Genomic DNA, 17,566 nt, shown 5'->3' on the forward strand with positions numbered 1-17,566 from the left:
CGAAGTTATTACGATTTGCAGCAACATGGATGGACCTTGAGAGAATTATATTAAGTGAAACGAGTCAGGCAGAGAAAAAGAAATACCACATGTTCTCACTTATTGGTGGGAGCTAAAAATAAATAAATAAATTCACTCACACACACACAAAATAACCGGGGGGTGGGGGGGGGGAAGAAGATATACAACTACAATCCTTTGAAGTTGTTACAACAAGCAAACGGAAAGGATATTGTTGGGTGGGAGGGGGGAGAGGGAGGAGGGAGGGAGGTTTTGGTGATGGGCCATAATAATCAACCTCATTATATATCGATAAAATAAAAATTTAAAGGAAAAAAAAAGTAATCCATTTAAAAGTTAAAAAAAAATTAATTAAATTAAATTTAAAAAAATATGAATGAAATTCTTCACAAAAATAGAAAAAGCAATCCTAACATTCATATGCAACAACAGAAGACCCCAAATAGCCAAAGCAATCCTGAGAAAAAAAGTAAAGTTTGAGGCATAACACTATGTAACTTCAAATTATATTACAAAGCTATTGCAACCAAAACAACATGGTACTGGCATAAAAACAGACAGTTGGATCAATGCAACAGAAGAGAAAACCTGGGAATCAACCCACATACTTACAGCCAACTGATTTTTAACAAAGGCAGTGAGGACATACATTGGGGAAAAGACCAATCCCAAATCCCTCTTGATAAATAGTGCTGGGAAAATTGGACATCCATACGCAGGAAAATGAAACTGGACCTGTACCTCTCACCATATACCAAAATCAACTCAAAATGGATTAAAGACTTAAATATAAGATCAGAAACTATAAACCTCTTAAGAGAAAGCATAAGGGAAACACTTTGGGAAGCAGGACTGGGCAAAGATTTTATGAATAAGACCTAAAAAGTATAGGCAACAAAGGAAAAATTAAACAAATGGGATTACATCAAACCAAAGAGCTTCTGCACATCAAAAGAAAAAACAGTTAAAAAAGTGAGAAGACAGTCTACCAAGTGGGAGAAAATATTTGCAAAAAATGTATCTGATAAGGGATTAGTATCCAGAATATACAAGGAACTCAAACAAAACTTTAAAGTTAAAAAGCAAGAAACCAATTTTAAAAATGGGTGAAAGAGCTGAATAGGCATTTCTCAAAGGCAGGTATACAAATGGTCAACAGACACGTGAAAAAACACCCAACAAAATTCAGCATCAGGGAAATAAAAATCAAAACCACACTGAGATATCATCTCACTCCAGTTAGACTGGCTATTACTGAAAAGACAGAAAATAAATGCTTGTGAAGATGTAGAGAAAGGGGAACTCCCCTACACTGTTGGTGGGATTGTAAATTAGTGAAGCTGTTATGGAAAACGGTATGGAGGTTTCTCAAACAACTACAGATAGGACTGCTATATGATCCAGTAATCTCACTGCTGGGTATATACCCAAAGGAATGGGAATCATCATGTCAAAGGGATACCTGCACTCCCATGTTTATCATAGCTCTATTTACAGTAGCCAAGAGTTGGAATCAACCTAAATGTCCATTGAGGCTTGAATAGATAAGGAAAATGTGGTTTATATACACAATGGGATACTACCCTGCCATAAAAATGAATGAAATTGTCCCATTCTCAGCAACATGGATGAGCTTGGAGAAAACTATGTTAAGTAAAATAAGCCAGGCACAGAAAGAGAAATACTGCATGTCCTCACTCAAAAGTGGGAGCAAAATAAATAAATAAAGAAAGAAAGGAAGAAAGAAAGAGAGAGAGATAGAGAGAGAAAGAGAGAGAGAAAGAAAGAAAGAAAGAAAGAAAGAAAGAAAGAAAGAAAGAAAGAAAGAAAGAAAGAAAGAAAGAAAGAAAGAAAGGAAGGAAGGAAAAGAAACAACAGTCAGAACAATTTGTTGAACTCTCAAAAGGAGAAAACAAAAGTGAGGCCAAGAGAGGTGTAAAAGGTGGAAGTGAAGGGGTGTTTGCTGAGATACTGGTAAAGTGCCAGAAAAAATGATTACAATGTATAATGTTGAAGATACTAATTATCTTGATTTGAGCACCACATATTGCACACAGATATTGATATTCGACACTGGCTCCACAGATATGTACAATCAATTATGTGTCAATAAATTTGTTTTATAAAGTCAACATTTCAAATATCAATTCTTAAATCAATCATTTCCTTGATGTAAAAATTAGTAAATTCTCCTTTTTTGTGTGTGTGAAGATGAGATCACTCTTTTTTTTATTATTATTCTATTATTTCCCCCCCACTAATCACGTTTATTGGGTCAGTTCAGAAACTATTTAACATTAAGGCATAAATGTCTATAACAGATGTCTATAAATAGTATTTATTGACTGAACTTCAAGTTTGTAGCAGATCTGCAAACCAGGGAAAATAGAGACTGAGAACAGGATATAATATCCAAATTCTATACTTCTTGACAATGATCCCCAGCATCCTGGTCACCGCATTACACTAAAGCGAATGCCCCATTGCGTGGGCATATGGCTTATACGAGCAGACCACCAACTTGCCACGTGGCTTTGCCTCCACTGATTCATACCTTCCTTGTTTGTAAAGTGAGGGCCTGAGCTTGTGATGCTCTCTGATGCCCCCTTCCAACTCTTACATGTTGGGACCTTCATTCTGAGGGTATTTTTAAAAAGTATGTAGAGATTAATGGGAATTTCTGTTCATGGAAATTCAAAATCAAAAACAAATGGAAAGACAAGTGAAATTTCCCAGACTTGACCTGAGAGTTTGGGGTTTACTTATGCTCTATGAGAAATAGTGCCTGAAAGACCTTATAGATGTAATTTTTCCTCATAGAGTCTCAGAATACTGGGACTGTGAAAGACTACAGAAAGCACTGATTTTATTGTGCATGTGTTGTTTTTGAGATGAGGACACTTATGCCTATAGAAGTAGTGATTTGCCCAAAATTATAGAGATATCTGGGACTAGAATACAGTCCTTCTGCCTAATTAGGTTATTGTTGTCTCCACTACACCATAATAAAGTAATTTAAACATAGTTTTAAAAAGTTATTAGGTCTTCCAAAATTTTAAACCAGATATATAATTTACATTATTCTCCTCCTTGTGGTGAGAAGTGGTCAGAACACTCTTGGGATTTCATGACTTGGCTGTTGATTTAGGTTCTTTGTTGCAGTCCATGGAATTCACTCTACTTAACTGAGGCAGAAAGGGTTCCTTCCCATTTGGGAGTTCCCAAAGCATTGCCTAGTGGCACTTGTCAGACACGTGCTGCCCCTGCCTTGCATAGGAGGCTGCAGAATCAGGAAGCTGCCAATCTCTTCAGTAAATGGTGCTGAGAAAACTGGACATGCACATATGGAAGAGTGAAACTAGACCCCTACCTCTCACCATTTACAAAAATTAACTCAAAATGCATTAAAAATTTAAATGCAAAGCCTGAAGCTATGAAACTACTAGAAGAAAACATAGGGGAAACAAACAACTACATGGGGCTGGGCAAGGATCTTTTGAATAAGACTTCAAAAGCACAAGCAATAAAAGCAAAAATAGACAAGTGGGATTACATCAAACTAAAAAGCTTTTGCACATCAAAGAAAACTGCTAACAGAGTGAAAAGACAACCTACAGAATGGGAGAAAATATTTGTAAACTATACATCTGAAAAGAGGTTAATATCAAGAATGCATAAGGAACTTACACAACTCAACAGCAAAAAGTCAAATAACCCAACTGAGAAATGGGCAAAAGATCTCAACAGACACTTTTCAAAAGAAGACATACAAATGACTAACAGGCATACGAAAAAATGCTCAACATCACGAATTATCAGGGAAATGCAAATCAAAACTACAATGAGATACCACCTCATTCCAATTAGAATGACTATTATCAAAAGGACAAAAGAAAACAAGTGTTGGTGAGGATAAAAGAAAAGGGAACATTTGCACACTGTTGGTGGGAGTGTAAATTAGCATAGCCATTATGAAAAACAGTCTAAAGTTCCTAAAAAACTTAAGAAGAGAACTACCATTTGACCCAGCAATCCCACTACTGGGAATATATCCAAAGGAAAAGAAGTCAGTAGGTTGAAGAGATATCTGCACTCCCATGTTTATTGCAGCACAACTTACAAAAGCCAAGATATGAAGTCAACCTAAGTGTCCAACAACAGATAAATGGATTTAAAAATGTGGTATATATACAAAATGAAATACTATTCAGTCATAAAAAAAAAGAGTGAAATCCTGTCATTTGCAGCAAAATGGATGGACTTGGAGGCCATCATGTTAAGCAAAGTAAGGCAGGCACAGAATGACAACTACCACATGATATCACTCATATGTGAAATCTAAGAAAGAAAAAAAAGTTGTTATTATAGAGGCAGAAGAAAGAGCAATGATTACCAGAGACTGAGGAGGAAAAAAACAGGGACAGGCTGGCCCATGGGTACAGAATTACAATTAGGTGGGAGGAATAAGTTCTGGTGTTCTATTGCACAGTAGGGTGACTATGGTTAACTGTAAAGTTATGTATATCACATAATAGCTAGGGGAGGGGCTTTTGAATTTTTTTGCCACAAAGAAATGATAAATGCATGAGGTAATTGATACATTCAATACCCTGACCTGATCATTATGCAACATATATATGTATCAAAAATCAGAATATACCTCATAAGCACATACAATTATAACATGTTAGCTGAAAAAGAAAGAAAGAAAAAAGAAAAGGTAGCTGTCTCTTTTCTGAACAGGAAGCTGCTGATGATCATTATGCAACATATATATGTATCAAAAATCAGAATATACCTCATAAGCACATACAATTATAACATGTTAGTTGAAAAAGAAAGAAAGAAAAAAGAAAAGGTAGCTGTCTCTTTTCTGAACAGGAAGCTGCTGAATTAGACACTGTTTGACAAATCAGGAAGTTGACACCACTGTGACTGCTGGCCCCCAAATCCTAGGCTTCTGTCACAACCTGGGCCCTCCGGAATGGATGCCCTGCACCCTGTCTCTCTCTCCATGAAACTCCACCTGAATGAAAGTCTCAAGTGAGTGCATCTGAGTGACAGTACCTACATCACATGAAGAACCTCGCTTCAAAGGAGTTTGGGAAATTGTGATTTTAGCATGAGAAAGAGGCCCAGTAGAAGGGGGTTAGATTGGCTCAAGAGTGAGCCAATTCCCTAGTACACACCAGTTTTAGTACTTCTTGGATGATGGAATGGTCTTGGGATATACAATCTTTCCAAATCCCAAATAAGACAATAGATGTGAAAGCAGTTTGTTGTGAGCAGACACACTAATGCCAGTTATTTAGTAATACTCTCCATGCCATTTGTACCTTCCCAGTTATTCCTACTTCTGTGCAGCCTATGTGGTGCGCCAGTGGGATGAAATACAACTATCTTACCAGAATATCACCCTTTTATCCAGTCCCAAATATATCTGCCCAAGAAAATAGTACAAAAGGGAGTGGGGAGTACGATATCTTTAGCTTGGACTTATTTCCACGGCTAAGTTTAGAAAAGTGTTTTAATGAGTCTTCTTGTTAGCAGGCTATAGCTTAATGCCATGTGGCTCTACTTGAAGACTCTTCTAGAATTATTCCTGATCTTGAGACTTATTTTAGATTAAAGTAAACTGGCATATTCTGAGTTTTCAGCTGGTTCATTAATTGCCTGGTGAGGAATTAGTTACCTTAGAAAACTTACTGGTGTTCTTTGGCAAAATTGTGGCCTATTAAGAACATTTAAAAAACCACATTCAGAATCCAACCTGCTGCTCTGGGAAAACTGATTCTCCATTTGGACACTCACCTTTTCCCAGTGGTTAAGGGCTATATCGTGCCCCCTATGATAATCTGTCTTGATGACAAGTTGCTGCCCTTTCTTCTCACCTGCCTTCCGCCCCCTCCCCACAATCTTTTCCATGACCCTCCCCCTTGATTATTTTTATTTCCAGAGTTATGTAAAATAAAATGTAAAGTACATTCCGACATATGCTCATTAAGTTCTTTTGGATAACGAGCCATAGCTCTTGTGGGTGAGAAAGAATGATCACTGATTCATTTTGTAGGGAAAACACGACATAAATTAATTTTCAGTATTGGCAGGTATTTGTACTTACACTTCTCTGTGCTTAAAAAACATTTCTTGCCAGTTGAAAAATGAATTCAACATTATGATTTGTAAATATCGCTTATAAGGATTATAAAATTTTCCGTAAGATGTAAGTTACCCCAACTGCGACTGTAGAGTGAGAACCTGAACTCTTCCTGAAGATGGCTGAATCTTGGGCAATCTCTCTGGCCTTCAGGGTCCATATATATAAAATGAGATGAGTTTCATCTCTGATATTCTAACATCGTATGCATCTATAAATGCTTAGCTGCCCAGTTAGAAGTGATGACTCTTGCCTACTTCACTGACCTATCCCTACGTAAGGATATTAGGACATAGGCCTTCAAAGGGCATTACTGAATTCTCTCTTCTCCTCCTTCCACCTCTCTTTTCTCCTCACACAAATAGACTTTAAAATTAAACAAATAGACCCCGAAGAGTTTTCTTTCTCTATGTGATCAGAGCTGGAAATAGACAGGACCATTAAGAGGTAAGAGTGAAATTATCTTTGAACCTTCTTACTTTTCCTTAAAGAAAGTACTAGGACATACCTGAGCTCCATCAATAAGGAAAGTTTTCACTTTCTTCCATAGCCTGGTTGCTTATCACGAGCAGTTACATATTCAAATGAATCTGTCAGGGACAAGAGTCTGGTGCTCGAGTTCCTGCTCGGCCCAATGACATTGATTTGTGAGCATAATGCTCGGCTGCGGGATGTGTGACAGATAAATTTTATCAAAATTAAGGCACAATTAAACATTTCATCTTCCTAATTACTGGCTGTAGATTCAGCCTGATGACCATGTGCTGTAAGAAATCAGCGACCATTACACATTTTAATGGAGCACAGCTGTCTTACAGCTTGGTAATATTTGCACAGTGCCACAGAACTGTAATTTATGATAAAAAAGAAAAAATGTGTATTGGCGCTTTTTTGCCAAAATAGATTAAGGATTCATATACTTTAATGAGATTTGGACCTAGTCTTGGATTATCGTTATAAATGATTTATGTGCATGTTGGTGGACTCCTGGAGTTCAGAGTTGATTTGTGTTTTGGTTTATCAATATGTAATTCAGTATTTAATTTTGAGCCAATATCTATCACGTTCCCCCTTTTCTCTTTTTTTCGGGTCTTACCTATCTTTCACCTCTCAAAAAGGGCAGATGAGAAGGTGAACTAAACAAAAAGGCAATGATGGGAGGGGCTTTGTTGAAGACAACCGTAGCTTCTTTTAAACTCCTTGGGGTGGGTACAAGTTTGGGGAAGGGTGGAAGAGCGCCCCCCATTAGGAGCTGGGGCAGGAGCGCAGGGTCACCTCCCTGCCAGCCCTGGCCATAGGTGCAGCCATGGGAAACCATGCCCCATGGGTTGGAGGACCATGCCTGACTGCAGAATTGGCCTTCACTCTTTTAAGAAGAGACGTGATGACAAACTCTCCTCCTCTGTTGTGCATTTTTAAAACAGGAAGAGGTGGGCAATTCATTTCACCTCTGTTCCTGGGATTTATAAGAGTACTAATGAGGGTGATTATGAGTTATTTATAATTATAAAAGGCAATGTGGCAAAGCTACATCTCCTTATGGCAACCGTCAGGACCTCCAGGCTGTGAATTGAGCACTCCTTGCTATTAACTACTGTTAGTGCATGTTTCTCTTTATAAACGTTATTACTGGAAAAACACTTGAAAGTGCCTATGTTTGTGAGTTAATGGCTTTCAACAGATTGGTCATTAATAGGGTCACCACCAGCCAAAAAGATGTGTGTGGAAATTGTAGGTGAGGTGTATATGTGCCTGGTGCACAGTTATTAATAAAGTGGGAAGTAAATGTAAATTGTTTTATCTTATTAGTAATGATTGTAATTAAATCCATCCAGGCAAGTTGATGTCATAATCTCCAATCATCATCCTTCTATGAAAAAATCCATATCTCTTCAGAAATATTTCTTTTCAGAAAGCACAGTGGATGAGAGAATAAGGCAAGGTACTAACGTCTACACGAATCTGCTCAATTTAGGTGTTAACTTGCATACTGAAAACAGAGAACATATCCTAATGTATTCAGAAGGCCTAAATATATATATATGTAGCTGGGAGACAGGAGCTCATCTTTGCAGCATCCCTACCGTCCCCAGGCTTGCTGTATCCCGCGCTCGTGTGCTGGAATGCTTCGTACTGTACCAGGTTGCGTATGCTTGCACACTAATTCTCAATTGCCGTATGCAGTTTGTGACAACCATCTGCTCCAACCTCCCTTTGAGTTCTTTCTCCCACTCAGCCCAGCTGAAGTAAAAATATGGACAGAAACAACTTCTGCAGGGAAATGAAAAAGTTAACAGGAGAACAAAAGTTAGATTGTGTCTCTGCCTTTCGCACGGATGTGCTCCTGTCACTTAGGCTCCACTTAACAAATATTTCTCAAGTGCAAAGCCTGACACTTAGTAGAAAGCTGTAAAAAATTCCATGTTTCCTCTGACAGTCTTGGCTGTGGAGGAAAGGTAATAATAAAATATGTACATTTAGTTCACATGCTGACGCTAGGGCCCACCAGTGCAGCTTCGGCAGCCTAGCCTTTTGGTATGTAGCACCTTGTCACATACCACAGGGAGAGGGGGACAGGAGGAAGGAAGAGAGAGGCGAGCATATTTGGAACGGCCTGCAAAAAAATCAACAAAACATTTTGGAGTTTGACTTGAAAAGGAGGGTTGATATATATTTCCTAAAAATTATCGAATTAGATAATAGGAGAAAAAGCCTCCATAGCTAGAGAGCTCAGATCTCATTCTTTTTTGCATGAAGCATACGAAGAGAAAATAGGGTGTCTGAGAATTGTTAAGAGACATTATGTTTGGGTATCCGTGTCTGGGAGGGAGATTTAATTTCTAGAAAACATACCACTGACATGAACGGGATTGTATTTACTGATCAAAGGCACCATCAGTTGTATCAGACCTGACCTCATTAATGCTGAAATGTGAAAAAAAGAATGTCTTAAAATTAGTGAGAAGCCACATATCTATGTTCTTATCCCTAAGCTGATCAAACTGTGGTAGTTAGAGTTTTCATACCATAGCCATGTGTCTAATCATAAGAATGAGTAGAAAAATGACCTTGAGACCATGAGGAGAATGGATGGTATGAGAGATTTATGAGCAAAGAAGGAGAGAAGAAATAAGAGGAGATGAGAAAAGAGAAAAGCAAAAAAAAAAAAAAAACCCTCAAAACACAAAAAACCTACCCCCAAAACTGGACATGTATAGAGAAGAATGGGTGAAAAATCTGAAGTAATACTGTCAAACTATTATTCAGAAGATCACTATCATAGTCTCTGTCTTCCTAAATCATTAGTATTTCTTCAGGAAAAGCACAAAATGAGAACATCAAATGAAATTGGCAGAAAAAGAGAAAAGAAACATCCTGCTTATACCTCTGATGAGTTTCAGATGGAATCAAATACAAAGCCTGGTGAATCATTACTAAAATGGGCAAAATACAAGTTCAATGTGTTCTTTTAGAGTCTGAACTGCCAGATTCTGTCTAATTATAATTGATCGATTCTGAAAGCCACAAGTCATGCAAACATTGCCAGTTGCATTTTACCTTTTTCTTTAAACTTGGATGGTCTATCACAATAATTTAAGTATAACTGTATAAGAACAAGATTGTATAGCTGGGATATGTTACCTTATGACTATTGAAGGATTTTAAAAATTCTTTTAGGAAATCCAAAGGTAATAGTTAATGATCAATTATGTAATGCTTAAGAGCATGGGATCTGGAATCAGATAGGCTGGGTTAAAAGTCAGCTAGACTTTTGACTCTGCCATTTATTAGCTTATGAATTTGAGCCTCAGTTTCTTTATTTGCAAAATGACTGAAAATAGCACTTATCTTATTAGGATAAAATGAGAAAGTATATGTAAATCACCTAGCACAGTGCTTCGTGTATAATAGATGCTCAATAAATAATAATTGCTCCTATGAGAAAAAGCTTCATGGGGAGTGGAGTGGGAGATGCTAAGAAATGACAAAGGACAGTTGTTTTGGGTGGTAGGGCACTGAGATCTTTAATGCAGAGGTGAGATGAGAAAATGTGATCATCTTTTGTCATCATATAATGGTAAAGCTTAAATATAAGGATCATACATGCTACTGATTCTTCTGCAGATACTCTGTAGAATCACAGCACGTCACGCTATTTCTGGAACTACAATTGCTTCCTTCCCAAATTGAACTGCTTAATTGTATAAAGGCTAAGCTCTTGCTGCCTTTTGTTGATTAATGCTTGAGGTCAGTTTGAAATGTGTGTGACAAACTGTGTGTACGGTGTGTACATGTTACATATAGGAATAATAGATACATACATTTCTTGATTTTTTAAAAAATGTTGTCAATATACAATGTGGTTGATTATTGTGGCCCATTACCAAAGCCTCCCTTCCTCCTCCTTCTCCCCCCTCTCTCCCAACAATGTCCTTTCTGTTCTCTCGTCGTATCAATTGTAATTGTTATGTCTTCTTCCCTCCCCCCCAAGGTTTTTTTTTTTTGTATTTATTTATTTATTTTTAGTTCCCACAAATAAGTGAGAACATGTGATATTTCTCTTTCTGTGCCTTACTTTTTTCAATTAATATAATTCTCTCTAGGTCCATCCAGGTCATTGCAAACGGCAGTATTTCATTCTTTTTTATAGCAGAGTAGTATTCCATTGTGTAGATATACCACATTTTCTGTATCCACTCATCTGATGATGGACATTTGGGCTGGTTCCAACTCTTAGCTATTGTAAAGAGTGCTGCAATGAACATTGGGGAACAGGTATACCTTCGACTTGATGATGGGAGAAAATATTTGCAAAATATGCATCTGACAAAGGATTAATATCCAGAATGTGCAAAGAACTGAAACAACTTTACAAGAAAAAAACAAGCAACCTAATTAAAAAATGGGCAAAAGAGATAAATAGGCATTTTTCAAAGAAAGATATACAAATGGCCAACAGACATATGAAAAAATGCTCAACATCACTCAGCATTTGGGAAATGAAAATCAAAACCACACTGAGATGCCACCTCACCCCAATTAGGATGGCTAAAATCCAAAAGACTGTGAACGATAAATGCTGGTGAGGTTGTGGAGAAAAAGGAACTCTCATACATTGTTGGTGGGACTGCAAAATGGTGCAGCCTCCATGGAAAATGGTTTGGAGTTTCCTCAGACAATTGCAGATAGATCTACCATATGACCCAGCTATCTCACTGCTTGGAATATACCCAGAGGAATGGAAATCATTTCTTGATATTTTAAAAAAACATTTTGTACTTCCAGTTTTCAAAGGCGGTCTCAATTTTGTTTCTTTTAATCTTTTCCAGAAATTGGAAGACTTGATCATCCTCATTGCTATTTTGAGCTAACTGGATTCAGCTACTTTGTGTTGTATGGCAGAATTTTTAGTTGCCAGATGCCTAAAATACATAGGTTAAAGGCAGGTCAAATTCAATACAAGACTATCATTTTACAGTTTAATGAATATATTTACAAATTCCATAGTAACAAGCACATGCAAAGTGAAAATTTCTTCAGACCCTATGTATCCCTCAGTCACTGATGAGAAGCCAGCACCTGACTGCACTGCTTATGAAAGTTTGAAGTGGAGGAAGAGGAGATGTAGCTTGGGGCTCTCGTTAATGGTTACAGAATCCTCACACCACAGCCAAGGTTGGCAAAGTCAACAAGAAACAGTGGGGCTTAAATAGCTCACTGCTAGTCCTAGCAGGGTTCTTGTCAGTCAAATATATCCACTGCATACCTATTGTGTGCGGAATGCATCTTTTCACTTGCCAATTCAGCACTGAGAGGTTGGTTTAGCTCTTTTTATCTTTATGACCTACAGACTGGTAACAGTCTTTCTAGCAGTGTGTTCATTTTAACAACAATCTATTCCAATAAAACAAGGTGGATGCTCCCTAGATATTGCCACCATATGCCCTGAATTTTCTGAAATCTGATTTCATGTCATTTTATTTTTATTCCAATAAATGCAACTAGTGAAATACATAATGAAATGTGATTTCAATGTTTTGTGTTATTTTGAGACTTCATATAATGAATTAGTGAATCAGAAAAATGGTTTTGCTAGATTATGTTTATGGGTTTCTAGTTTGGAAAATGTGGTTACCGTGTGGACCATGGTGTTCCTTAAATAAAGGGATTTTATTTTTACATCTTGCACAAAAGCCATGATATTTCAGAAAGGTGTGCTAGCTTCTAAGGACACCTTTGGCTCCATTGATGACTTCTCAGATCCTCTATCTCCTCAAGGACCACTGGGGTTACATCCTGATATACTCATGGCTCTTATATATCTTAGGAATCTTTTAAGTTTCAAGCAACAGAGACTCCAGCTCAAACTGACACAGAGGAGATTTATTAGGTAACATATTTGGAAAGGCCAGTCAAGGCTGGCTGTAATTGAGACTTAACTTGGAAACTTATAGGGTGTTATCAAGAATTGGTGTGTTATGTTGGTTTTTCTATCCTTTGTGTTGACTTCATCCTCGGGCTGCACACAGGGCTCCCTGACAGACCTCAGGTGACTTCAGGGTCTCAAAATGGCCCCAGGAGTTCTAGATCTTGCATATTTACACCACACTGGCAAGGAAAAGAAAGAAGGTATCTTTTTGTAGCCTCCATGATAGAGAGAAGCTTTTTATTTCCAGGATTCTTGGCAAACATTTCCTCTGATTTATAGGCTTTGTTTAGGTTTTGCATCCTGTCTTCAACCAATTCTTGCCCAGAGGGATGGGATTCACAAGTGGGGTTAAGCCAATTAAGTCCCACTTTAAAAGTTGGAGTGAGGTCATGCCAGGTGATTAAAAATAGTCCCTCCAAAGCAAAATTTGGGTTTGTTACCAGGAGATGGGAGGGATGCTGGAAAGAATAAAACAGCAAAGGTCTACTACAAATCTCTGTGTTTGTGCATACCATTAAAACACAATTTTCTAGAATAACATAGCCTGCAATGCAAAAGCAATCATATCATATTGATCTGTAGATTTTGAGGGGTCAGCTAGATATACACATTAACTGAAAGTCTCTTTCTCAAAGACCAGGTCATGAGATGACACAAGTCATGAGATGTGATTTTATGCCTCTGTCAAAAGTAACCTAGGGATCTTCGAGTTCACTTATACATACTCAAAATCATAAATGTGAAATCAGAATTCCAAGTGGGCAGAACAAAGAAGTGTAATGATATCAAACTTTCTTTTAAAAAAACATGGGAAATATGAGGATTCCAGAGATCCTTAAGTTATTGGACAGAGAGGTAGATTCTGTAATTATGGATCTAAAGCTACATAAACCTCAATATGGTATCTCTCAAACTTGCTCCATTATAAGTATCCCCTGGGGGAGCTTTTTAAAAATGCAGATGCTAATGTTTTACCCCAAACCTTCTGAATCAGTATATTCATGGGAAGGGGCTAATAATATATATTTTCAAAAACAGTCAAATTGGGGTGACACTGACTTATTCTACATCTCCTACTTGTCTACTGTAAAAGTCTCATGAATCTGTGCAGAACTGGGAGGGTGCCACCCAGAATTGCCTCACTCATTCATTCAACTAATCGTATTCTATTCTAGACACTGTGCTTGTAGGCAATAAATACACAGAGAAGAATAGTTAGATATAGCCTCTGGATTTACAGAATTCATGTTGTTATGGGGAACACAGTTAATAAACAAGAAGTACATGGATACATGATTATGAGTGTGATAGTACCAAGGGGAAGTGTAGGACACTGAGAGAGTGATTAGGAAACCTAGCCTCATCAAGACCTCCTTAGCTACTTTTCCATTAGTCTGTCCAAGTATGTGACACAACCAAACCTCCATTTCTAGGTGACAAACATTAGCATAACTTCAAGATAGACTACACTTCACTGCAGCATGACTGGAGAAGCAAAGTGTCTCATATAGAGTACATTTAAGAAGACCACGGAAAGAAATCTTGGGGTACCACTCCCATCACTGGTGTTTCTCTTTTATAATTCTCCCTAATGTTTACTTCAACTGAGAGCCGAAGCTCTTTCTTGATTTCAAAGACCAAATCCCACACCATGGAAAGAAATCTTGGGGTACCACTCCCATCACTGGTGTTTCTCTTTTATAATTTTCCCTAATGTTTACTTCAACTGAGAGCCGAAGCTCTTTCTTGATTTCAAAGACCAAATCCCAGAACCAAGGGATTGCTGATTTTACTTTCTTCAGCATTTACTATGGCAAATATCAAGATCATATATGTCGTTATGGACATTGGTGTGTGTGTTTGAAACAGGCCTTGCAGACCACTGTAATTTAGTCAAATAGATCATTTTCCTTTGTTGTTTTTCTCATATACATTTTATTTTATTTTATTTATTTATTTTTTTGTCTTTTTCCGTGTCTGGCAATGGATCGCAACCCTCAGTGTTGCCCCCGTACCGGACCGGGGACCGGCAACGGGATTGCAACCCTCGGCGTTGCCCCCGCGCCTCACTCAGCCAGTGAGCGGGAACCGGTCTGTATGTGGGATCCGAACCCTCGGGCGGAGCGCCGCCGCGCTTCCCAAGCGGCGCACTTATCCAGTGTGCCACCAGGCCGGCCCTTTCTCATATACATTTTAAAAGATCAACACAGTAGAGGTTTTGTCACATATTCACAAGAACCGATACTTTTCTATTCTATTCTGTTTCTTCTCTATTATTACTGTTTCGGTGTGATGATTCAATAGAGTGGAACAGTGCTGTTACAATGCTTCTTTTGTAAATGTGAGTTATTGTTAAACAATGTCACAAATTTTCATTTTAAATACCAAAGTTCTGAGTTTTGATGATCCAAATAATAGAGTAGAAATAAATGTTTTGACTTTCTGAATATACTTTCAGCTCCCAAGTTAGTGTAGATAACTGAGACCTTCTGGACAAACGACATGTATTAATGATTCTCAAGCAAGAAAAAGACAACTTGACGTGTAAGAAAGTGTAGAATCCCTGGAACTTTTAAAGCCATGTTGACTTCTTGTTTAATATTTATTGTGCACATGGGACAAATGGATTTGGCACTTTAGCCCAGTATTTTTTTCCTGACACCTGTGTCATTGAATGAAAGTGTGTACTTGTATTTTATTTAATAAAAGAGACATACTTACTGCCTTGTATCTTACTGGACAAATGGACCTTGTTTCCCATACTCAACTGTATCTCTGGACTATCACCACTTTAGGGAAACCATTTGGTTCATCCCTAGCACCAAAGATAGGATAAAAGGGTTCTCAGATGTTTGAGATATGTTAGAAAGACACATATCCATCCCTAGTCCCACTCTTTAAATGAATTTATTTTTTTAATTTTCACAATTTTAACATTTATTTGTACATATTTTGGGGGTAAGGTGTGTTGTTCTAATATATGCATATACTGTACATTGATTCACTTAGAATATACGACATAACTTTGTATCTGTTAATCTACCACTTCTCCTCCTCCTTGTCCCCCCTCCCCACAACCGGCCCTGGTCCTCTGGTAATTAATTGTTGTTCTACTCTCTACTTCTGTGAGAGACCCTTATTTATTTATTTATTTATTTATTTTTTACATTCTGCATATGAGTGATATCATGTGATATGTCTTTCTGTGCCTGGCTTACTTCACTTAACATAATGGTCTCCAGTTCTATTCATGTTGCTGCAAATGATGAAATTTCATTTTTTTTTTAGCTGAATGGTATTCCATTGTGTATATATAGCACAGTTTTTTGATCCACTCATCTGTTGATGGGCATGTACATTGATTCCATCTCTTGGCTGTTGTGAATAGGGCTGCGATGAACGTGAGAGTGCAGGTGTCTCTGATATATTGATCTCATTTCCTTTGGGTCAACATCCAGTTGTGGGCTTGCTGGGTCACAATATAGTTTGATTTTTAGTTCTCTGCGGAACCTCCAGACTGTTTTCCACTGTAGCTGTACTAACACACACTTCCACCCGCAATGTAGGAGAGATCCATTCTCTCTGCATCCTCACCAGCATTTGTTGTTTTCTGTCTTCTTGATAATAGCCATTCTAACTAGAATGAGATGATATCACATTGTGGTTTTAGTTTGCATTTACTTGATGATTAGTGATTGTGAGCATTTTTTCATGTGCCTATTGACCATTTACATGTGTTCTTTTGAGAAATGTTTGTTCAGGTCCTTTGCCCATTTGTTATTTTTTTTTGCTGTTGAGTTCCTTATGTATTCTTGAGACAAATTTCTTCTCACTGAGAAACATGCTTCCTTACAGGGGACTGCATGTGCTCTGTATACTTCGTCTATTCCCCTCTGCTTTTTTTGTTTTTTAAAGCTTTTCTCTGCTTCTTATATCTCCACATTCACAGTTACAGATGATAGTTTAGTTTTTTCTTACTGGTGATGTCGCTCCTAGTCGTAGCTAATAGTAATCTTCACCAATTTTTATTAATCGATTTCTTTTCTTGTTATTTTTTCTGGCATTCACCATGATTTTTATGATTATGATTATGATTATTACATTCTTGGTTAACTTTGACTGTGTACTGGTTGTTAGACTTGAACATTATTTGAAGAATTAGTATGAGGCATAGGACAAGGACCCTTCTGCTAGAGACGGTGTTATGGGTTGAACTGTGTCCACCGGAATTTCCTATGCTGAAATTCTAACCCCTAGTACCTTGGAATGTGAACTTATTTGGAAACAGGGTCATTGCAGAGGTAATCAGTTAAGATGAGGCCATACTGGAATAGTGTGGGCCCTTAATCTGGTATGACTGGTGTTATAAAAAGGGGAAATTTAGACACTCACACAGGGAGAACATCATGAAATACTGGTGTTATGTTGCCATAATTAAGGAACTGCCAGAAGCTAGGAGACAGTCCTGGAACAGATCCTTCTCTCACCTTCAGATGGAGCCTGGCCCTGTAGACACCTTGACTTTGGACTTCTGGCTTCCAGAATTGTGAGACAATAGTTTCTGCTGTTTAAGACACCCAGTTTTTGGTACTTTGTTATGGCAGCCCCAGAAAACTAATACAGAGGTTGTTCGTTTGCTTCCATTTTGGGCAGGAATAAAGAGACTCACGCCTTTGACCGGCAAGTACACCCTGTGCTTTGAAGTTGATCCACTTCTGGTCATTTAGTCTCTTTTGCCCTCCTTCAACAACCTGGTAGACAGAAACAGTTACTGACTCATTAGTAAAAGACAACAGAATTCAAGGGTAGAAGAGCACATTTATGGGAAAGCTCTTCACCTAGATTTGGCACTGTTCTAGTGCTACAGGCACTGCCACAGTGTGTGTTATCTTTCTTTGCAATCTCAGGATATCCACCAGTGTCTCTTTTTTTTTTTTTTTTTTTTGAGACCGGCCACA

This window comes from Galeopterus variegatus, unplaced genomic scaffold (genome assembly GCF_000696425.1).
Source record: "Galeopterus variegatus unplaced genomic scaffold, G_variegatus-3.0.2 Scaffold944, whole genome shotgun sequence".
Taxonomy (NCBI): domain Eukaryota; kingdom Metazoa; phylum Chordata; class Mammalia; order Dermoptera; family Cynocephalidae; genus Galeopterus; species Galeopterus variegatus.